Source organism: Triturus cristatus, chromosome 1_2, assembly GCF_964204655.1.
Source record: "Triturus cristatus chromosome 1_2, aTriCri1.1, whole genome shotgun sequence".
Taxonomy (NCBI): Eukaryota; Metazoa; Chordata; class Amphibia; order Caudata; family Salamandridae; genus Triturus; species Triturus cristatus.
Window position 1 is genome coordinate 781,183,689 of NC_140580.1, and position 24,312 is coordinate 781,208,000.

Genomic DNA, 24,312 nt, shown 5'->3' on the forward strand with positions numbered 1-24,312 from the left:
ATTTACTAAGGACTCGCATCTGTAAAAAGTTGCCTAAAGTGGTGCATTGTATTTGCCATTTTACGCAGGAAAAGTGCCTTTGCATTGCTTTGTGTCACAGGGACATTACTGGGGTGTTACTTGGGTGAATCAGAGCAAACACCCTTGGTTTTGATGCAAAGACCGATCTACTAAGATAGCGACACCGGGCTTTGCGTCAAAACAATGGTTCTTTGAAGCAGGCAGTAACAAGGAGATATGTTTTCATTTCTCAAAACACCCCACACATTGCATGAGTGCTGCTTTGCACAGCACGCACCCAGTGCATGGGATCCTTCTCTGTCTATACATAGGAATTTGTACAGGCAGGGTATGCTTTCTGTGCAAGTCCTATGCTACACAGTGACATCAGCAGCATGCCAATCTTAGTAGAAATGGCTCCGCCCTGTGTTTTCCCTTTGCACGTGCTGCACAGCAAATGTGGTTGCTGCGCCGCATGAAAATTGGTAAATCTGCCTCAGGATCGTCAAAAATTCTTAGGCACCAGTATGACATTTAGACATGTAAAGATTTTAGTTACACTCAGTGGCGGCTCGCTGTGGGAGTGCTGCGGGGTGGTGGAGTGGGGCTGGGGAGGTGCAGGGTGGGCGGGTAGTGGAGTTGGACATCCAAGAGTAAGGTAAGTAAATAAATAATTAAAACTATTTACCTTGCGCTCGCTTCATCGCCAACTCGGCCATGCAGCGAACGCAAGGTAAATAGTTTTAATTATTTATTTACTTACCTTACTCGTGGACGTCATATGTCCGACTCCACTACCCGCCCACCCTGCCCCTCCCCGCCCCACCACCCCGCAGCACTCCCACAGCAAGCCACCACTGGTTACACTTATTCTAATAGATAGTGTTGAAAAAAAAAATCATTGTAAATTATATGCGACCGGAGCAGTGACCAGGCACCAAGGCTTTTCAACAAGTAAAGGATGTGAATTACAAGTTTGGTTTACACAGCTCCACATTAAGCACGCCTCGAATACAGATGTTTACTAAACCTTTACTTACAGGGCCAGCTTTATCCCTGTTGGCGACCAGTGCGACAATCATTTTTGGTGCCCCCACATACTATGACCACCTTCTTGGATTCTCTCATTATCACTGGGCAAAAGTGCCCCTCTTCTCTCCAATCATAAGTTATTGCTGAACACAGTGCCCCCCTGAGGTCAACGCCTCTCCTGCACAGGTCGGCAACCTGTGCAGTCACACCGGTCGCACTGCCCTAAATCCGGCCCTATTTACTAACCCTGCTGAGCTACAAGTTTGCTTGCTGAAATTATAAAACTGAAATGGAGTTTTCTTTGCAACAAACATGCTCTAAACAATTGCTGTTTTGGTGCACATTCTACCTTGTAAATAACATAAACTATTTAACCGGCCTCATTTGGTTCACATTTATGTGATGCGTAGAAGTTGTCTATCAGGTCTGTTGTGGAAGGTGATGTCCGCACTACTCGTGTACAGAGATGTTTTAAGGCAAGGGCAAAGTGGGCAACTGCTCATGGCCTCCATCTCCCAAGGGCCCCCCTGGGGAAATGACGTTTCTCTAGCTCACTAATATATGTTTCTGCCTTAACCTTTAAGGTATAATTCAATATTTTTAGGCAACCTAGGGCTTGAATTAGTAAAACTTGGGTAATAAATTGAAAGTTGGCCCCCAAAATATTTCTTGCACGGACCCCCAGAATCCTTAAAGTGACTCTGCTCGTCTGATTATTTCTGTTTGGCGCGCGTTTAAAAATGTATACATGTCTTTGTGGTTTAGGTTCTATTGCCCACTAATTACTTTTTCAGTCAGCGTGGAATCTGTTTTCCACTTGTGTCCCTGTTTAATTCACATGTTCTTCTATTGAATAATCACAGAGAATCCAGTCGATATTAAAGTAGCATCAGTAAATGTTAATGCTCCTAAGTGTTCTCCAACGAGGAAGAATAATGTTTATATTTTCTCTGCTCTTCATTTTTCGAATTCTTGTGTTGATTGTTTCCAAACATCTTGAGTATTTTGTCTATAGTTTCAAATTTAAAACAATTGGCAACTGAAACAGTTTACTTATTCTCTTGTCACTTGACACTGTTCAAAAACACGTCGGCCTTGAATACAGCTTGGGGTTGTAGTGCATTAACACAAGGAGTAAGGAGACGGTGAACACACCGAGTGCGTGATACTGGACTTGTGCTCTCCGGGTCCTATCTTTTATTCACTAGGTGACGACTGTCGTCAGTGTGTGTGCAGTGCACTGAGAAGGGTGCGAAGTGGTGCCTTACATCCCTCTCCAACATATATTTATTAGACAGCATTCCGACGACCAACAGCTTTACAGGGACATCTGTCACTTACATCCTTACTAAGTTATTAATATGCAATAATGTTTTTCTGACTCTGAGGGGGCACGGTGTTCCCCCTAGAGCTACTGTGTTCTGCAACTTCTCAACATGTCCATTGGTAGGTTCTGGTGTCATCCGGACTTCTGACATTAGCACTTGGTCTGCTGATATAGGATTCCATGGTACTCATGTTGGAACATCTCCAGACAGCCAGCTTGAATTGTTTCTTCTACCTTTTCCTACAGATCCACTCTACTCCCCTCAACTCTACATCCCTCCTACTCCACTCCATGACACTCCAGTCCATGACACTGCACTCAACTCCACTCTTTGCCAATATACTCAACTCTTCACCACTCAACTCCACTCTTTGCCACTCCACTCTATGACACTAACTTTTAGCCATGCTGGCCAGCAACCACTCTGGTGTACAACATGGCTAAAACACATTGGCAAAGCTAAAAGCTCTTGCTTAGGCAAGACATATTGACTTTTCTCAATGCTTGTTTAATCATGGAGAAATTTAGAGTTACTTGCCTCAGACCATAGATGATATTGTTCCTTTTATGGTAGTTTCCATGCAAGGGTCACATGGAAAAGGTTTAAAAAATGTGCCCCCTCGAAGCAGGTATCTGACAAGCACTTAGCCCCAAATACTAATTTCAGGCTGTTTCGCCATTCATCTACAGCTTACTCAATCACTGTTCCTTCACCTTCTGACGTGAATGGCTTGTGGATATAGTGCCTGTGGATTTCATATTAGCTAGGCCTGGGTGAAATTTTAGTTACCCCCGACTAATTGTAGTAATTTCAGTTATTACTCATTACTCTTGTGAGCAAAATTACAGAAATGACATAATTACTCCACCTTGAGTAATTAAGAGTCATTTGGAGAAAACATCTTGTTGCAGGCGCATAGGAACAATGAACTAAGAGAGAGCAAGCGACTGCCAGCTACTGCTGTTTGAGTCCGTAGCATATAGTGCTATTGTCTTAGCGAAAATGCATTCTCTGGCCTATTTTGGATGCAAGGGTGATTTTTGCATAGTTAAATGCTGAATTATGTTTCTAATACAATTAACTGTAATTGTGAGTATTTTTGCGGTAATTACGTGTAAATTACACTAGAGAGAATTATACCAGTTATGCCAACCCCATATATTGGCACCATCAGCAACCTGTCTCAGCATGACCAAACACAACAGTGAGTACATTGGATGATGTATTGCGAAGTATTCTATTAAGGATGTAGCTAATTTTGTGTATTGTCCTTTCAATGTTTTCGCCCTGCTCCAATTAAATACAAATAATTTTATTCCTGCGCATAAAACGATCACCTACGCCTTTCGCTTGGGGCTAACTTGAGGTTATTGTGTGATGCTTTAGTGAATCCTGAAAATCAATTCCTGAAAAAGGAGCCCCATTTTCTGTTTTGAGGACCAAAAGCAGACAACTGTATTATTTTGACCACTGTGTATTTGAACACACATCTGTGAACAACTGCAGTTGTCCACCAGGTAGGAGGCAGTGATCCACCCTCACTTGGGACTAGAGCCCAGTACATGCAGCCACTGTAATAACAAGAGCAGGTCGGTTTGCCGCCTCTGATCAGGGGCGTAACATAGGCCCCTGCAGCGCAAGAGGGGGGCCCACAACCCTTCCAGCGGGCCAAATTCAGTCAAGGCCAATTCATTTTTGTGTGGTGTCAGAGACTTGAGGGCAGCTGATCACATTCTGCAGGAGGAGCCCGTCATTTTGCAGTATGCCACTTTCACTGGTGTTCGGCAAAGTCGATAGCTTTGCATAACTTCATCCACAAGGGCAAACATTTGGGGAAACCAGACTTTCACCCTGAGCTGGGTCTTGATTCTTGCAATGACCTGGCTCGTGGTGTCATGTTGACCAATTCATTCTTGGAGATCTCTTGGAATCACTATCATTTCAATTCTCAGCAGGATGGCTATGTCCAACATGCTTAGCTCATTTAGTACTCTCCACAGCTCTGTGGGCTTGCTACTGTAGCTGCATCCTTGTTGTGATGTCCAGCAAGAAAAGTCTTCCATGAGTTCGACTTAATGGTGGCTGCTGTTAGCTGTGTGTACTCATCATCCGCTGATGCTTGGGCTACCTCGTCCACAGACTCTGCTCTCACTCAAGCACTTCAGGTCACTAAACATAGGTTCTCCATAATGGCCATTGAATTCTTAACGTCCTAGTTGTTCTAAGCTAAAGGGTAGCGATTGTCTGATATTGGCCTGTAGCAGATCATAAAATGATACTTCAGGACTCTGTTTTTGCTGGTTTAGTCTCTCTGCGCACTTTCTCACTGCTGTTCAGTGTTAAAGTGCAAGTGCTCCTGTTGTAAATTGTTATTATGGATTGGTGTTTCCATGATTGGCTGATTTGATTTACTAGTCAGTCTCCAGTACAGTGCACCATGTTTGCTAGTGGGCTTGCAGCACAGATTGTGCCACCCACGCAAGCAGCCTGTGAATGTAACTCTGGCCTACCATTCCAGAGCCTGTGTGCAGTATGGTACTGCCTGGTCTACTTGACAAGTGTACCCACTTGCCAGCCTCTAACCTTCCCTTTTCTTACATATCTGTCACCCCTAAGGTAGGTTCAAGGTACCCCTGTGGGCAGGGTGCAGTGTATGTGAAAGGTAGGGCATGCCCTGGTGTGTGTGGCATGTCCTGATAGTGAATAACTGCCAAATTAGATTTTCACTATTAAAAGGCTACCTGTCCGCATAGGACAGAATGGGGAGTTTGATTATAACATCTTATAAACATAACTACCCCTGGGAACAAGAAAAAAAAATAAAGTTTAGTATGCCTGAACGTAGAATCTAAAGATGCATCTTTTAGTGAAGGTGATTTTTACATTCTGTGTTTGAAAATTCCACATTTGGAAAGTAGGTGTTTTCTTGCTTAGCCATCGAGTGTGCCTCTGCTCGGTTTGTGGATTGACTGTCTGGCTTTGGGATGACAGGGGCTGGGGAGGAGCAGTGGCTCCAGAGAGTCTAGATGGCTCATGGATGGGCTCAATAGACCTGGGCTGCATTTGGAGTAGGGGGAGGAGATTTCCTTTCACCTGAATGGGCCTGGTCTGCCTCTGACAATGCTGTCTCCATCTCCTGCCAGATAGCTGCACCAGAGAGGACATAACTGGATCTGGCTGGGCACAGACACTCTCTGCCCTCAGAGAACAAAGGATTTTGGGATTTAAAAAGTGGGGTCCAAACCCCTAAAGTATAGAACTCTTTTGGAACCAAGGAGACTGCCAAGTTGAAGAGCTAGTGAAGCTATGAGGAGAGACTACCAATTTGCTGTGTGCTTTGCTGTGTTGGCCTGCAGTGTCTGCTTCTGCTTGGGCAGTGAAAGGACTGGACTGAACTTTCAGCAATTTCTTTTTGTGAGTTTCTCCCAGGGCTTGAGGTAGAGCTTACCCCCTGTTCAAGAAGTCTCAGGAACAGCAAAGACTTCAAGTTCTTCTGCCATCAGCACTGGGGACTGTGTGTTTTGTGCTGCAACAGAAGAAAAAACAGCCCTTCTGTGGAAATGTACCTTTTTAGGGGTATACTGGTGCAGGGTCACCCTTTTGACCACGGGTTCAAAGACCAACAAAATAGAGATCTGCACTGGAGTTGGAAATAAATAACAAGTTTATTAATCACTCATGAGTGGGACCACATCCACACAGCACTCTCAAATGCTGCCTGAGGTAGTACACTGAATACACAGAACACAGCTCTTTTTATAGAGGTTTTCTGCAGTGTAAGCATATGAACAGAAATAGGAAGAACAAGTTTTAGAAATAGTTTTCATCAAACAAGGACAGATGAAAAACCACATGGTCAGCAAAGTGGGAGGGGGAGTAGGTGTGCTTATGGCAGCAGTAAATGATTGACAGTTAACATCTGAGACTAGGTGTTCTGGCAGCTCCAAACTCACTACGTACACTTTTTTTTTTTTGTATTATTTTTATTTGCATTTTTTTCCTTGTCACAAAACAAGAACAACCAAACAGACAGGTCATCACTGGTCATCACACCAACTTCACTACGTACACTTTTAGCTGAGTCAGGAAGACAACTAAAATAGATAGCAGAGGCAGAAAAAGACGAGCAGCAGAGGACGGGAGAATTACGAAGGAAACGAAAGGACATTGCAGCCAAAATGGATGTTGCTTATGCCAAGTAAAATATTACATGTTTTCCACACTACAGCATCTACGACGCCGCTGCTGTCTCTGTGTCCTGAAGGCACTGCAGAGGGCACCGCCGCAACGCCTCACTGCAACCCTGGTCTCACCGACGATGCTGCCTGACACCGCCACTGAGCCGCTACTTTCACACGACCTGTGGGCATCGCACTCGGATGCCGCCGCTCCAAGCCGACATCGACGCGCTGCTTGAACCATGGTTCGAGGGCACCACTTGTAAGTTACACAATGCGTTGTCCTCATCCTGCACCGCAGGATTGGCCTACCCAAGCCGGCATCATCGACTCCAGTTCGTCAGCCGACGACAGCTCTTCAGCAACGACACCGCCGCTGCTTGTTCCGTGACCTGCCAGCACTGCGACGGGCACCGCACCACAGCCCTGGTCTCACCGACGCCGCTGGAGGACCGTCACCGAGTCGCTGCCTGCACCGCAACCTGAGGGCACTGCACACCGCACCGCTGCAATTTGCACCACAGCCCTGACGCCTGCTGACGCTGGCGCTCCCGACATCAACTACGAGGAGTTCGATCTGCAACGCATGTGACTCCTGCATTGACCTCCAGAACCGATGCCTTCGGACGCCGGCCTTTCGGGGCTCAGCAAGAGGTCGCCAACGCCCGGCATTTCTAAATGTACTGTTTTGCGGGTCTTCCTGACACCGTAGCTGGCCCATGATGCCATGGTCAGCCAGAACTGTTTGGATTTGTTGTTCACAACACTGTGATAGCCCTAGATGGAGCTATCGACTTCAAGGAACTATATTTCAAGTAAATTTTGATGAATGAAGATATCTAAGTACTGTATTGTGGATTTGTATTGTTTTTGGTCTTGTTTTGGATATATAAAAATGTTGTGTCCTTTTGTAGTGCTTTCACTGTATTACTGTTGGTTATGTGCAAATGCTTTACACACTGGCTCTAAGATAAGCCTGACTGCTCATGCCAATTGTTAGAATTGGGGATCTCTGGTTGGCACAGGTAGACACTTGTGACAAGCAGGGATCCTCTCCTCTAGTCAGGGTAAGGGGATACTCTCTTACAATAACCCCTGCTCACCCTCTAGGTAGCTTGGCGCGAGCAGACAAGACTTATCTCAGAGCGTTACAGGTTAAGCATTTGTGACCATATACAGTAACTCAGTGACAACACCACAAATGGACACCACACTAGATTTATATAAAAAATAGTGATCTTTTATATAAAGACTTAGCACAAGACCAAATAACGACAAAAATGACATACACAGTTCAAGAATGTGATTTCAGAAAGAGTTCTTAGGTTAGCGACAAAATCATTCACCTTAGCGTCAGTTTTAACCCACAGTACCTGGTGATGCGATAAAAGTTCTTAGCGGCGGTCCGGCATTGAAAATCAAGGCGTAGCTTATCCGGTAGAAATTTACTCACTAAGGCACGATGCGATAAAATTCGGCCCGCTAACGAGCGGGGCGACAATTTCACCAGCGATTATCTTGGTTGGGCCTGCGACGATTTTCGCAGCGATAAAATTCCTCACGCTAACGAGCAGTGCAATGATCTTGGCTTGTTCTGCGACGATTTCACACAGCAGCTGCAGGCTCTTCGACGAAGTTCGCAGTGATAGAATTCTTCCCGCTAACAGGCGGAGCGGGGAACTTGGCTGGCTCTGCGGCGATGTCTGCAGCGATCAAATTCGTCCCGCTAACGAGCGGGGCGGCGATTTTTCCAGCGCTGATATGGCTCAGCGGCAGCAGGCTCTGCGACGATATTCGCAGCGATAGAATTCTGCCCGCTAACAGGCGGAGCGGGGATCGGGGCTGGTAGCGATCAAATTCGGCCCGCTAACGAGCGGGGCGATGATTTTCCAAGCGCTGATCTGGCTCAGCGGCAGCAGGGTCTGCGACGATTTCCTCAGCGACAAAATTCTGCACGCTAACGAGCGGTGCGACTGAAAGTTTCTCGCTAAGCCGGCTGTGCGTGAAAAAGTGGAGATCTTTGGTTTCTTTCTTCTTGGCCAGCTTCCCAACAGCAGGCACAACTTCCAGAGGCCCCACAACTGGTTCCAGCACTCTAGGAAGGGCAGAACTCACACAGCAGAGTTCAGGGGGAAGCTGGGGGTGAAGTCCTTTTGTTCCTGGGACTTCTTAACAGGAGGCCAGCTCTACTCCGGAGATCTTTTAAGCACAAGTTGAAGTAAAGTCTTTTGTAGTATTTCTCCTGTCCTTCAGCAGCAAGTCAACCACTGCAGGCCAATCCCCCAGGTCAGGGACAGTACTCCTCCTTACAGCTTTCCCAGTTCCTTCTCCTCATGCAGAGGTTCTTCTTGTCAAGCAGGATCTAGTTTCTTGGGAGCAGGGTCCCAATACTTATACCCCTAATTCCTTTGTTTCTCTGGGGTAGAGGGGCCTTTGCCCAGCCAGAACCAGTTCCTGAGCACTTTGTTGACATGTCTCTGACTTTTCATTCTGGGTGCAGGGCAGAGACATCAGACTCTCCACAGGAGGTGGAGCCAGCATTGTGGTGGCAGAGCACAGCCCTATTCAGAGTCCAGGTGCACTCCTCCGACCAATCTGGATGTAAATCTCTCTATTCACCACCAGGCTACCTAGCCCTGCCCTCTGGAATTCCCCAGCCCTGTCACTCACAGAAACCAGACAGCAGATACACATCATAGCAGAGGCGGGCTGAAATGGTTAGGCAAGCAAACACCAGCTTTCTAAAAGTGGTATTTGCAAACACAGAATATTAAAATAAACTTTACTAAAAGATGTATTTTATTATTCTGAGTTCAGGCATACTAAACTCGAATTTCTACCATGTTCCTTGGGTCTGTTAGGATCATAGAATGTAACAATTCTAACAGCCCATTCTGGCCTATGGGAACAGGTAGCCTTGCAATAGTGAAAAACAAAAATGGCTGTAATTCACTATTAGGACATGCCACACACATCAGGGCTTCTCTTACCTTATGCTTACAATGCACCCTGCCCTTGGGCCTACCATAGGGGTGACTCACATGAAGTAAAGGGAAGGTTTTGGGACTGGCAAGTGGGTGCACTTGCCCAGTCAGCATGACAGTAACAGACTGCACGCAGGTTCTGCAATGGCAGACCTTAGACACATTTTACAAGGCGGCTTCTGTGGGTGGCACAACCAGTGCTGCAGGCCCACTAGCAGCATTTGGATTTACAAGCCCTGGGCACTCCTGGTGCACTTTACTGGGGTCTGACAGTAAACGAAATAACCCAATCATGGAATCCAACTAACACAGCAATTTACAACAGGGAGCACTTGCACCGTGGCACTGGTTGGCAGTGGCACAGTGCTCTGAGCAGCTAACACCAGCAAAACACATGAGGCACCGCAACAAAAAGTGGAAGGGAGACTCACGCCTAGGTGCCAGGTCTAACACCAAGCTACCAAGGGGGTGAGCAGGGGTTATTTAAGGAGTGTAACTCCCTCATCCTGACTAGAAGGAAGAATCCCTACTTGGAGAAAGGTACAAACCCTTGCCAACTAGAGACCCCCAATTCTAACCAGCCCCGGGCGTAGTGGGCGTAGTGAGGCTACGTGAAGCAATACGGAGTGGGGGCAAATCTATGCCCACCCGCACACTTCACGTAGCCCCACTACGCGCCACCCGCCTCCCTCCCGCCCTCATTTTACAACTATTACAAAGGTTAGATAAAGAAAAATTATTTACCTGAGCTGCCGCGTCCCGGGGCTCCATCTTGCTGTTTCCTGGATATCTTCTTCCTCATGAATGCGCATGCGCGGGCGCCCGCGCATGCGCATTCGTGAGGGAGAAGCTGGCCCTGGCCCTGCACCTTTGTGACAAAGGAAATCTGTGTATAAGAGAAGGGGCTGTGACCCCATGAGTGGTATTCTTCTGTGCTGGTCCTGACGCTGGGGGCAGCTGCTGCTGGGCTCTAGGAGGAACCGCCACAAGGGACTGCCTCCCTGCTGAAGGGCCCTGTGTGCTGGCCTGCCTGAGCCCAGCCTTGTGCCCCCTGAACTTTGCCTTATTTGGAGGAGCGCTTTGTCTTCCATTGCCAAGGAGCGCTTTATTTTCCATTCTGAAGAAGCGCTTGATCTTCCTTTCCTGAGGAGCGCTTTATTGTGGTGCCTTTCTGTAGAGGAGCTGTGCTTCTACTTGTTGGCTGCAGCACGGAGCTGCGACCATTTTAAGGGAATCCCCGGGGTGGGGATCCCCCCCTGCAGTTGTGCCCTTCTCGAGCGGGAGCCCACCCCACTGAGTACTGCTTGAAAACGGAGCGGGAGACCACCCCGCATCGGTACCTCCATAGCGGGTGCCCACCCCGCGTTGCGCATCTTTGAGAGGAGCGGGAGCCCACCCCGCATTTGTGTGTCCTTGGCAGCGGGAGCCTAACCCGCTTTGCCGCACTCTTAAAACTCATTATTGGCGGGTGCCCATCCCGCATCGCCGCTTTGTAAGGAAGGAAATTCACCGCCGCGGGCCCGAGGGATGCCGAAGTGTTGACTGGCAACCGGGACTCCCAACCCTACGTCGTCGTGATTCAGAGCGGAGGCAGGAAGTCCCCGTGCCAGAGAGATCACAGGAACAGAATCAGCTCCCGAGAGCGAGGGAGAGCCCCGTAGCGCAGCGGAGAAGTGCTGCAGCTGCTGGCGGGGTTCCCGTGTTGTGAGGAGAGTCCCACGAAGTAAAGGCCCACCGGAGCAATCTGAGCGGAAGGAGCCCGGTAAGTAGGGGCTTCCCTTCTGCTGACTGAGCTGGGGCCAAGTTTCCCTCAGTGGCGCCGCCGTAGCGGGCCACTGCAATGTGGGGGCAGATTGTGTTGAAAAGCCCCAGTGGGGGCCCAGGAGGCACCCGGAGTGCCAGGCTGTATTTGCGCATTCTTCCAGCTGTCCTGCGAGAGCGCAGGCAGCTGCAACGCTTTGGGGCATTTTGTCTGTCAGTCAGAGTCCCAGACGGGGGCTCAGGGGGGCACGCTGGTACCCATGCTCATGTCCACAGCTGCCCAGCAAGTAGTGGGCAGGTGACACGTTTAGGCCAGTACTTTGCGTACTTTCGCTGCCTTGAGAGCTTATGCCCTGACTCTACTGGACATAGGGCGCGGAGTTCTAAAGTGGCGCAAAAGGTGGTTTGCGCCTGATGTGATGCTGATGGCATAATATGTTCTATGTTGCATGCTCTACTACTGAGTCCAGTGTCTGCCAGTAATCACTAGTAGTGTTCCACATTGATTGTATGTCCTATATCGACGGGTGCTCATGCTTTCATGTACTACCTAATGTATTTATGCTTGTGATGCTAAGTGCGTAATGCGTTATGCTAATGGTTTTTAGATCTCAGGTGTTTATGCCTACAGTGATTGCATACTGTGTTCTAGGCCTAATGTGATTATGATTGCGTAGTGTGTTCCTAACTTTTCCCAGTAGTTACTGGTTGTGCTCTACATCTATAATTTATGCTACAGTTAGTGTATGTTCTACATTTGCTAATTTCAATTGTGATTGTTCTGACAGTGGCCCAATTGGCGCTGTCTTGTGTAAATTGTCCCCTGTAGATACTGCCTAGTGCCAGTTGGCACAGTGTATATTATGTGATTATGTTTCTAATATATTTATGACAATACAAAGGCTATTTTATATATAACCTTGTGTGGAGTTCCTTTTGTGGTGTGCCTGGGGTGTTGTTGCTGTGTGCGTGCGCAAACACTTTACACATTGCCTCCGGGATACATCTGACTGCTTGTGCCAAGCTACCAAGGGGGTGAGCAGGGGTTATCTTTGGCGTGTAACTTCCTTGCCCTGACTAGAGTGGTGGTTTCTGCCTGGCTTTGGCGCAAGCCTTAGCCAACCAGAAATCCCATTTCTAACAGTAGGTAAGAATTCAAAAAGGGGGATGACATACGAAGGTGGTTTCTAGGGTACGAGTTGTCTGTTCACATGAATGGGGTCCCTGAAAGGAATTTGTGGCATGGTTGTGGCCTCTCTTTCCGGAGGAAGCAAGGGACACTGATCGCTTTGGGTAAGGGGCAGAACCTCACCAACTCTGACATGAGGGATGCTCTCCTCACTAGGTATGGACTTACTCCTGACAAGTACAGGCATCAGTTTAGGTCCAGTAGGAAAACTGATGCCAACACTTAGTTGGAATGTGTAGATTCTTTCTGCAGGTCACTGGATGGCTGGGTGAAGGGCGGTAATGTGACAGATTTTCAGGGGCTTTACAATTTGATTGCATGGGAGCACTTGTCTAGTCTGTGTTTTGCAGAGGTGCCCCAGCACTTGGTTGATAGTAAGCTGACTTAGGAAGGAAGCTTGTTACGGAGGCAGACCGCTGGGCGAGTACCAGGGTCCACAAGAAAGCGTTTAGGGGTGGGGTCTCCAGCAGAAAGGTGGGGGGACAAGGGTAAAGCACAGGAGTTCTCTAAAGGGCCCCAAACTAATACCCAGGGTAAAGGTTCCCATCCCCCAGGAGATAAGAGACAAGGGGTCTCTGTAAGCAGGTGAGTCACATAAAGGGGGATCCCAAGTGCCCCAAGAGGGACCAGCCACCCACCGGTGGCCAGACCAAGGTGTTGACTAGTGTAGCGCTTGGGGAGGAGGGGTACCCACACGAAGGTGGTCCCAGGAAACCAGGTGCCCCTCAACACAAAGAAATACAGCACCTGGGTGACCATCAATGGGAAAAGGATGGGTTATACTGGAGCCAGTGTAACCTCAGTCCGGTGTCACCTGGTCTTTGAGGAGGAGGTAGTATCCGGGGCATTCCACCAAGTAGTTGCCGTGGACAACTCAGAGCGCCAGTGTATGGTGGCACAGGTTCCCTTTGAATGGGGGGGGGGTCTCAGGTCCCTTGAGGGTGGTTGTGAGCCCTACCATGCCTGTAGATTGTCTGCTAGGGAACGACCTGGAGCAGTCCTTGTGGAAGGATGTTGAGCGCAGGTCTCACTTGTAGATGCTTGGGTTGCCAGAGTGGGCAAGCGTGACAAGTCGGTCAATGGCGGCCGGAAAGGGTGATCAGAAGGACCTGGAGCCTGAAACAGTGGCCCAGGTTCCTGCCAAGAGAAAGGGCAGGGGGTCTGAGAAACCTGCCCCTGAGGTTCCCACGGTCCAGGAGGAGGCTGACCTTGAGGGGGACACCCCGGTACCTACAGGGGAACAGGTAGCTCAACTGGGGGACATCTCTGAGCTGACCCATTGGCAGCAAGAAGGTGGTCCCACAAGGGAAGAATTCTGCATGGAGCAGAAAGAAAGCCCTTCTCTAGAGGGTTTGCGGCAGCAGGCTGCAAACCAGGCAGCCGGTGATCAGTCTGGATCACTTTGATCTGCTGGGAGAATGGTTTCCTGTACAGCAAGCCTAAGGTCGCCGAGCTTGGGTCAGCTCATGTTCTGGTGGTACCCCAGCACTTCAGGAGCTTCCTACTGGGTTTGGTTCATGACGTGCCTTTGGCAGGGCAGTTGGGGCAGGACAGACCTTTGACAGGCTTGTCACCCACTTCTTTTGGCCCCAAATGTAAAGGCAGTCAGATGGACATTGCAGGTCTTGCCAAACTTGTCAGGCAAGTGGAAGAGTGGGTGGAAGTGTAAGGCTCCTCTCCAACCTTTTCCAGTTGTTGGAAATCCTTTTGAAAGGGTTGGGATGGACAATGTGGGGCCACTGGATCCCAAGATGGCCATGGGCAACAGGTACATCCTGGTCTTGGAGGACCATGCCACTCGGAAACCGGAGGCAATCCCTCTCAGGACAACAATGGCGCCAGTTGGGGGCCGGGTGTTAATGAAGATCTTTTCCCATGTGGGTTTCCCCAGAAAGGTGGTTTTTGACTGTGGAACCAATTTCATATTGAAGTATATGACATCCCTGCGGAAGGAGTGTGGTGTAACCTACAAGTTCACTACTCCTTACCACCCACAAGGTAACGGTTTGGTGGAGAGATTCAAACAAACCTTGAAGGGCATGATTAAGGGTCTAACAGAACCCAAGATGCGTAAGTGGGATGTCCTCTTGCCAAGCCTTCTCATACAGGGAGGTGCTGCAGAAGTCTCTTGGGTTCAGTCCCTTTGAACCCCTGTATGGTCACCCTGTGAGAGGACCTCTGAGTTTTGTGAAGGAAGGCTGGAAGGCAGCTCTCAGGAAAACTCCCCAGGATGTGTTTAGTTACATGCTGACCTTCAGAAACCAAACTGCCCACTTCAGGAAACTTGCTCAGGCGGACCTGGAAGCAAGCCAGGAAGAAATGAAAAAATGGTATGACTAGAATGCCACTCTGGTCGAATTTCAACCTGGGCAAAAAGTGTGGGTCATGGCCCCAGTGGAACCTTGTGCCTTGCAGGACAAGCGGACAGGGCCTTTTGAAGTGGTGGAGCGTAAAAGTGATGTCACCTACCAGGTGAATTTGCAGACTCCCAGGAACCCTTTAGGGTCCTCCACGTGAACCGCCTCAAGCCATACTTCGAGAGGTTCGAAGTGAGCATGCTCTTGGCGACAGATGATGGGGTGGAAGAGGAGAGTGAACCTCTCCCTGACTTCCTGTCCCCCAAGGAGCATGATGGGTCAGTGAAAGGTGTGATCCTCTCCTCTACACTGACCCCAGAGCAGCAGAGTGACTATCACCAGTTGTTGGGACAGTTTGCCCCACTGTTCTCTCTGACCCCAAGTGTTACTCACTGGTGTACCCATGACGTGGACAATGGTGACAGCCCTCCTGTAAAACACAAGATTTACAAGTTAACTGACCGGGTCACGGCCAGCATTAAAGGGGAGGTCTCTAAGATGCTGGCACTAGGGGTGATCAAGCCCTCCAACAGTCCTTGGGCCAGCCCAGTGGTCTTGGTCCCAAAGGCTGCTGTACCTGGTGTCACTCCAGAACTGCGGTTTTGTGTGGACTACCATGGGCTCAATGTCATCGCCAGGACTGACGCACACCCCATCCCCAGAGCTGATGAGCACATTGATCGTTGGGAGCTGCCAAGTTCCTCAGCACGTTTGATTTAACGTTTGGGTACTGGCAGATTGCCTTAACCAATGTGGCCAAAGAGAGGTCAGCATTCTCAACCCTAGAAGGACATTACCAGTGATGCCCTTTGGGTTGAAGAATGCCCCTACCACTTTTCAGAGGTTGGTCAACCAGGTGTTGGCTGGACTGGAGGATTTCAGTGCTGCATACCTGGATGACACTGCAGTGTTCAGTTCCAGCGGGGAAGAACACTTGTAGCACCTCCACCTCGGGGAAGTGTTGAGGGCTCTGAAGAGGGCAGGCCTCATGATCAAGACTAGTAAGTGCTAGATCAGGCAGGGTTCTGTGGTGTACTTGGGACACCAGGTAGGAAGCGGCCAGGTGGCGCCCCTACAGCCCAAGATTGACACCATTCTGGCTTGGGAACCCCCCAAGACTTGCACCACAAACTGTGGGCACCGCACTCCGCACCGCCTCGCTTAATGTCGTCGCCCTGGTATCCCCGACGCTGCCGCTCGATGCCAACATCAATGCTGCTGCTTGCACTGTGATTCGAGGGCACTGCTCATAAGTTACACAACACACCGTCCTCATCCTGCACCACAGCCTTGGCCTACCGACGCCATTGACTCCAGTTTGTAAGCCGACGACAGCGCTTTACCAACGACGCAGCTTGCACCGTGACCTGCCAGCACCGTGATGAGCACTGCACGACTTTGGTCTCACTGACGCCACTGGACGAGTGTCACCGTGCAGCTGCCTGCACCGCAACCTGAGGGCCCGCACACCGCACCGCTGCCCTGACGCCTGCTGACACCAGCGCTCCAGTCATCAACCACAAGGAGTTCGATCTGCAACGTGTGTGACTTCAAGGACCCGCTGACTCCTGCACTGACCTCCGGAACCAACGCCTGCTGACGCCAGCTTTTCAGGGTTCATTGAAAGGTCGCAGACGCCTTGTATTTCTAAAGGTGCTGTTTTGCGAGTCTTCCCGACACCGTAGCTGGCCCGCGGCGCCGGGGTCAGCCAGTAGTGTTTTTTGTTTATCTCAATAAAAATGGCCAGATCATCATAAGGATTCAGGGGGATACAACGAGCCCAAGTGTAGATTATGAAAGGCAATGCAGTTGCTAAAGTCCCTGGTGACAAGCTTCAAGAACAGGCCATAGTAGGAAGGACGTGGGTTCATCTGCGAACTCATTGTCCTGAAAGGACTCCATGCTGCCAGTCAGCGCTACCAGCACATCTCCATTTTTGAGCTAATTCGAGCCCAGTGAAGGAATCTGGCACTCAACCTTGAGAGTAGCTGTTCCTCAGAACTCAGAGAAAGACCAACTGTTGGTATTAAAGACTCACATGAGGCTGGGTCAGTGGAGGTGTAGGGGGAATAGGAACTCTTTCATACGTCATTTTTATCTCACAAACTCATGTATTCACTGCAAATATACTGCTGTCTCCACTGCCCACACTCCAGGCTAAGATGGCCACCTGATTTACACTCTCTTACAACATGACTTTTGCCACTTCCTATACGCCCCTTCATGTGACGCGCCATTGCGCATTGATTCGACGCGCAGACCCGCCCTAACAACACGGACGGTGTCACTACGGAGGGTTATATATTGGCAATTCTCACCACCCCTCTCCGTTCCCGGTACACTACGAAGGTGGGGTAGGTCTCCATACCCTTGACAGGTGAGCACATGTAAGTACTGTATGTACCAACGTATATGTCCATTTAGAAGGGCACAATTTAACCTGGTCCGACTCTTGTCGGCACTCGCTCTTTTTAACAACGTACCTATTTTTATCTAGTTATTCAGCCTGCAACCTAGAAGGTGCCAATGGAGCCCGATCTCCAGATTAGAGGGGTAGGCATGTAAAGACGTATGTGTGTGTATGCATGAGTGTTTCCACAACGCCCGTGTCATTGCTATCACGAGCGTTTCACATACTGGTTTTATAACATGCAGTTGCACAGCCCGTTTTCATACCGTTTGCGATACCAATGGGATCAGCTTACCCGCTATACTCACCCTTGACCACGTTACTTATTATCAACGTCTCTCCCTGCTCACTTTAACAGCCTCAGACTATTTTGATCTTTCATCCTACCTCACCCCCATTGTTACATCTAGGTGGTACCATTTATACAGTTGACAATAAGCGTGGATAATTTATAAGGCACTCTATCACTGATAGCGCCTACAGATAACACTCCCATGAACAATGGTCAGCTGCACAGGGGTAATTACACCTCTAACTAGGTCGAAATGATTATATGGACAGACAGTGTGCATGCAAGAACAGCATAGCACACCTTTGTGTTTACCAGCATTATAGACAAACCATGATAATTATGTTTGACCAACATGCTAATACAACTTTTATGTGTGTTTTTCTTGTTTTGTTTTTCTCTCTATATATTTTTTTGTCTCACCAGGTTGGGCATAGGTTCCTACAGAAAGAGTTCCTATCAGCGCTTGGACGCTTTACTCCTTAAAAAATAAGGTATTACAGGTTCACAGGCTCTTTCTTTCCTGGAACCTGTCTCATGTTGTTTACACCTTTCATTCCAGTCCTGACGGAGCGCCACGGGATCCCTTGGGGACCAGCAGCGAGCGCGAAACATGTTGACCCTGTTTTAGTAGGACTTCTCACTACAGCACCCATCCTGAGAGCAGCGGTTAGTTACACATCTGCCCTCTATATTGTTTCCGAATAGGAGCTCCAGGATCCACTTCTTTTTAACTTATCGTATGGACCCTTGAATAAACGTTGGTTCTGGGCTCCATACAGTAATTTTAATACACTCACTCACCTCCCCTTTTTATAGGCCCACACACCCGCATGCACAACTGTGGCGTCTCCTCAAAAGATCTCCGCCAAAGAGCCCTCTCGTGGGGCCCGTGAGGGACTGCAGCGCCACCCCCACGAGGAGCAACGCCCGATGATGAAGCATGACACTCGCAAGGGTGTGTCAGGGCCCTATATTCTAAAGGAGAAATTCCCCCTACACCTCCACTGACCCAGCCTCATGTGAGTCTTTAATACCAACAGTTGGTCTTTCTCTGAGTTCTGAGGAACAACTACCCCCCCCCCCCGAGTACATACACAATATCTTGTGGGAGCACGGGTACTGGACCTCCTTCTTTTCTAACCCCGCTCCCGGTCCCCAATTTTCCTTGAGTTACTACTCAACCTTGAGACCCAGACAAATGCCTGCTTCCCATTGCGGGCTGTAGGCTGATTGGAACACCCACTGGGTATCCAGCATATTTCCAGCAAAGGCCATTGCATCGCGACCACGCACTTTGGAAACATTTGCCGGACGTTCTCCCAGGAATCGAAAATTGCGTTAGGGGATGCCAAATCTCGCTCACACTTGCAAACTTACCGTATTGGCACGCACAAGAGAAAAATTGGCAGAATTTGTCCGCAATTCTGCGTTACAAGAGTAATACAGAGTCACCAAATTTCTGTCCATTCCCCCGGCAGTGCGGAGTATTTTGCCCACCCGTCACATATATTTTATGATAACTTATTACTTAGAAGGCAACATTTTTAACCTTTCTAAAATATTGCATATGGTGTTTAATGAAGCTTAAACAACAAAGTTATAACTAACTAACAATAAAAAAAGGGTATATTTTTACATGTTGCAGTGTATGTTTACACTGCAACAGTCAGGCTACACAGGGTAAACCTGAAGCCATGTTTGCACTGCCACTATAATGGATGGCATTGGTGGGTTCTGCACTCTAAAAGTGGCATTTAACTTCCAGGCCTTGGGTGCACTTTACACACCATATACTAGGTATTTAAAGCCAAGTTAAATGTGTCAGTTAGGAGTATGCCAATTCAATCATGTTTAAAGGGGGCACACAGACACGGTACTACCGTTTAATAGGGGTAAAGTGCACAGAGTTCTCAAGTCAGCAAAAATATAGGCCCTGATTCTCAAAGGTAAACATATATTTTTCTGTGATTTTACAATTTTTGGGGGTATTCACAAACTAAAAGTAAATAGTGAGCTCACGACTGTGGAGACTCCTCAGGCAGGACTGAGAACTGCGCACATAAAAATAGGACTGCCCTATCTTTTTATGTGTGGAGTTCTCCACTGTGACTGAGGATTCCATTGTCGAATGTATGCTAAAACCAGAAACCCGGTTCGTAAATCCATAAACATTTTTAATAAAACTATAACCAATCCAGCATTAGCATATATCACAGGTGTACATTCCACATGCAGAAATGAGATACAAAATATATTTGCTCTTAAAAACGTATTTTTACCTCCTCTCAGTAAAAATGCATCCAATGTAAAGAAATCCCTTCTACTACGACCACATCGTTTTTGGTCAATTTGCCTTCTCCACACATCCTTGAGATAAGACTTACTCCTGCCTTGCCAAGAGTACTTTTCAAGCATTTTCAGGGTGAAGGATTGTTCTGCAAATACATCAGTCAGTCAGTACCCACAAATGTAGGATTATGTGGGTCTTTTACTGAAACACCGCCCCAAAGCGGTCCTACAAACCCACCTTATCAGTAGATTTGCTCCCAAAGAAATTCACCATACTGGCAGGCTTTGTAGGTGAGCAATTCCCATAGGGGAGCAAAATCCTATCATTCCTCATTCTGTGAATCAGGAATGGGATTTTGCATTTGCAAATGCATTTATTTGATCAGCTAAGGTAAACCAACGTGCGTAAACAGATATTTTACCTCCTTATTTGTACATCCCCTATCACTTGACTAAGAATGTGTTGAATTGTGGAATTTCAAAGATTAGTAGGTCTGTTTGAAACCAGTACGTTAGGCCAATTAATTCAGAATATTTATGATATTTTGGAATATCATTACTGATAGAAGACTGACAGTCTGATATCACTTCAAAAAGGTAATAACTTCTCTAGCTTGAAGTACATTCATGTAAACATCTACATTACAAATTGAATAACTTTTTTTTAAAGAAACAGTGTGATGAAGGAAGAGGTCAGCATTTCACTTAACAAAGAAATCTCATTTCCGAACAACTGGGTTCAAGGAACTCAAGAGACCATACCAATAACAACGCAAATTAGCTGGGCCAAGGAACTAGGACAGCTGACCTTCTTTTATGAACTCTAGAAAACGTTTTCCACACCACTTTACAAGCGGCTCAGATCCTTGTTACATTTCATCTGTTGGGCAAAGTCTCTGGTTGTGTGGAAAAGAGTAGTCCCGTGTACACATATCTGTGGCATGCACCAAGATTAAGAGGTTTTGGAGCGAAATCTGTGAGGTTTTAAATACTTTCTTATCAATCACGGTGGTATTAAATCAGATCTGTTAATTCTTAGCATAGTTTTATCTTTTAACATGCCTGGGTGAGTTAGCACATATTTTGTATTTGATTATGTTTGCTAGATGATAATACTTGAGAATATGTTGGAGCAGTAAGCCACCAGTGGGCCATGCAGTCCCTAAGGGCCAGGTGTACGAAATTACAAATTTGCGATTTCCTAATAGTAAATAACAAATTTTGAAATGCAAAACCAACGGTGCCTATAGGCTGAAGGCACCCCTTGATGCACCCCAAAAAACAGTGGTGCACGTGTAAAGCGCACAAATGCCCTAGGGACAAGTGTGCGTTTTATGGCACTTTAAAAAAAGCATTTTGGGTTGCTGTTTTCAAATTGCACATGGTTACCATTGGCTTGGAGTCGATGGTAATAGCATTTCCTAAATGCCCATTTCGCATTTAGAAAATGATTTGTACATGTGGTGAGGAAATTGCTATTTGCAATTTCCTATTCAGAGAATCGCAAAATGTGATTTCTACTGGGTAGGAATCACATTTTGTGATTCCCTATCTGCCTATGTACATATGGAAAGGCAATTAAGCATTTCTTAATGGACCGAAATTGCAATTCGGTCTGTTAAGAAATGGTAAATCTTTACATACATCTGACCATAAGTGAGAGTGGTTGATACAATAAAAGAACTAAGTCGATAGTAAAAGGTAGATCACCCTATTATGTTTGAACCTCAACTCTTTTTGATTATTATTGGAAGGAATTGAACAGGATATAGTGAAACAAGTCCCTTGGGTCGTCACTGACAACTAGAAAGACATAAAGGGCCATAAAGGGCCAGCTGTATGAAGGATTTTACCGGTCGCAAAGGGTCCATCCGCCTGTTTGCGACCAGTAAAATGCATTTTGCCATATACAGAAGGCAAAATGTGACTCAGTTACTTGTTACCGAATCACATTTTGCTTTTGCAATTCAGTATTAGGAGGGGGCGCGTTTAGGGCACCCTTTCCTAATACCGAATAGCACTGGTATGTCAATCAATCAATCAATCAAGCATTTGTATAGCGCGCTACTCACCCGGAGGGTGAGTAGCTTTTAAGTTACTCTTAAAAAATGAAAAGGTAGCAATTCATTTAGATTTTTTAAATGCATACCATTTTCCTTTAAGGAAAACGGGCTGCATTACAAAACAAATATTGCTTTATTTAAAAAGCAATCACAGACATGATAGTCTGCTGACCCTAGCAGGCCACCAACTCTGTGATTGTAGTCATTCACAATGGGTCGCAAATTGTGACCTGCCTCATGAATACTGATGAGGCAGGTCCATTTGCGGGCCACTGCGAATCCCTATCAGTGTCATCGCAGTTTGCTATTTCCTAATAGTGAATTGCTAAAATTCTCTATTAGGGAATCACAAACAGGCAATTTCGTACATCTGGCCCAAAATGTGTCATCGTGCATTTCTTAATAAAATGAGAAGAGGTCTCAAATGTATCTATAACACTGAGCAGTGAGGGGTTGCTAGACCTGTCATCCTTATGGTGGTCTTCCCCCAAATATTTTGCCTTCATCCCTCCTATTTTTTCTGATCTTGTTTTTTCTGGCCTTGGGACTCTGTGCATTTTTCCACTGCTAACCAGTACTAAAGTGTATGTGCTCACTCCTCAAAACATGGTAACATTGGCTTATCTCTAATTGGCATATTTAATTTAATTATAAGTCCCTAATAAAGTGGTACTACATGTACCCAGAGCCTGTAAATTAAATGCTATTAGTGAACTTGCAGCACTTATTGTGCAACTGACTTAAGTAGCCCTTACAAACATGCATGTCTCAGGCCTGCCAGTGCAGCCTTTCATTGCAGTTTAACCTGCCATTTCAACTTGGCAAAATAAAACTTTTGTAAGGCCCACCTACACTTTCCTTTTAAATACATATAAGTAACCCCTAGGGTAGGTCCTACACAGCCCTCAGGGCAGGGTGCACAGTATTTAAAAAGTAGGACATGTCATTTTAAGCTTTACATGCTTTGGTAGTGAAAAACTCTTAAGTTTGTTTTTCACTATTGTAAATCCTGCCTCTCCCTTAGGATAACATTGGAGAAACCTTATTACATTTAATACACTGCAACTTCCAAATGAGAACAGGTACCCAATTCATGTTTGGTGTCTTTGGGGTTGTAATGCCAAATCTTTTATAGTGAAGTTGAATTTAAAATAGCAATTTTGAAAATGCCACTTTTAGATAGTTAGCAATGTCCTGCTTTAATCATTTAATGCCTGCAGCCTGCCTCTGGGTCACATGACTAGGTGTAGTTGACAGTTGGACTTTGTGCATTCCTCCTAGACAGCCACACACACTAGAGACCTTAGGTGTACCTAGAGTGGCCTTCACTGGAAGGGTGGGGGGAGGGCCACCCTGGGCACAGCCCTAATTACACTTTTTTAGGCTGTCTCCTGCCTCGCCTGTAGTTAGTCTGGAACCAGGGCAGTGAAGGCAAGAAACATATGCGCTTCTAAGGGAAACCTCTAGAAGCTTCTCCCACTTTAAAGGAGGCACCTGGTATAAATATTTTGCCACAGCCATCAACTCTTCAGTACACTACAGGACTAGCAGCTCTGCCAGGAAGAAAGACAACTGTGCTGGCGAGAGAACTGGAGAACTGCCACTCTGTTGGGCTGCTGCTCTGAAGGATTGATGCCTTGCTGTGTTGACCTACTGCCCCCTTGTCTGGGTGAGAAGGACTGCACCAACATCTGTTGAACCCAGTACTCCAGAGTGGCTTGAACGGCTGGTTGGCTGGCCTCCTGACTAGAGCCTCAGGGACAGAAAGCTCCAACAACCTTGAACCCAGCACATGGACTCTTCCGTCTGTGACTCCTACCCTGCCAAGTAGCGCCACCCAGTGCTGGACCCTTGGAAGTTGGCTTGAAGGTGCCCTGACATCCCATCTGCGGATCCAACAGAACCAACACATCTCTTCCAAAGTGCGGCACACCTCAACGAGAGAATCTGCAACTCCTTGCGACTAGGATTTCAGATACTCTTGTTCAGCGGGCCTAACTGGGTCCCTGTAGCTTACTCACACTCCACAGCAGTTGACCTAAACTTGTGACTTTGTCACGGTCTAATGTGACCAAATACCCACAGCTGGTGTTTAGTGCTTTTTGGTGGTATTTTGACTGAAATATTTAAAATTGCATATCTCTGGTTCTACTGATTGGATTTTTGTTGGTTTGTTCTTAAAATATGTATTACTAGTTACTCTATTGTTCTCAACTGGTGTGGGAATTTTCTTCTGTTGTATTTCACTTTATTACTACCTGAAGTGCTGCATAAATACTTTAAATGGTTCTGTTGGGAATTGGTAAGCTTAGTTACACATGCAATAAATGCTAAATCTCATTCAGTAACCATTCATTCATGGAGCAAAAAAGGGGGGAGTATACACACATGAACAAAAGAATTCAGAAATTAAATTAGTTTTTACTTTA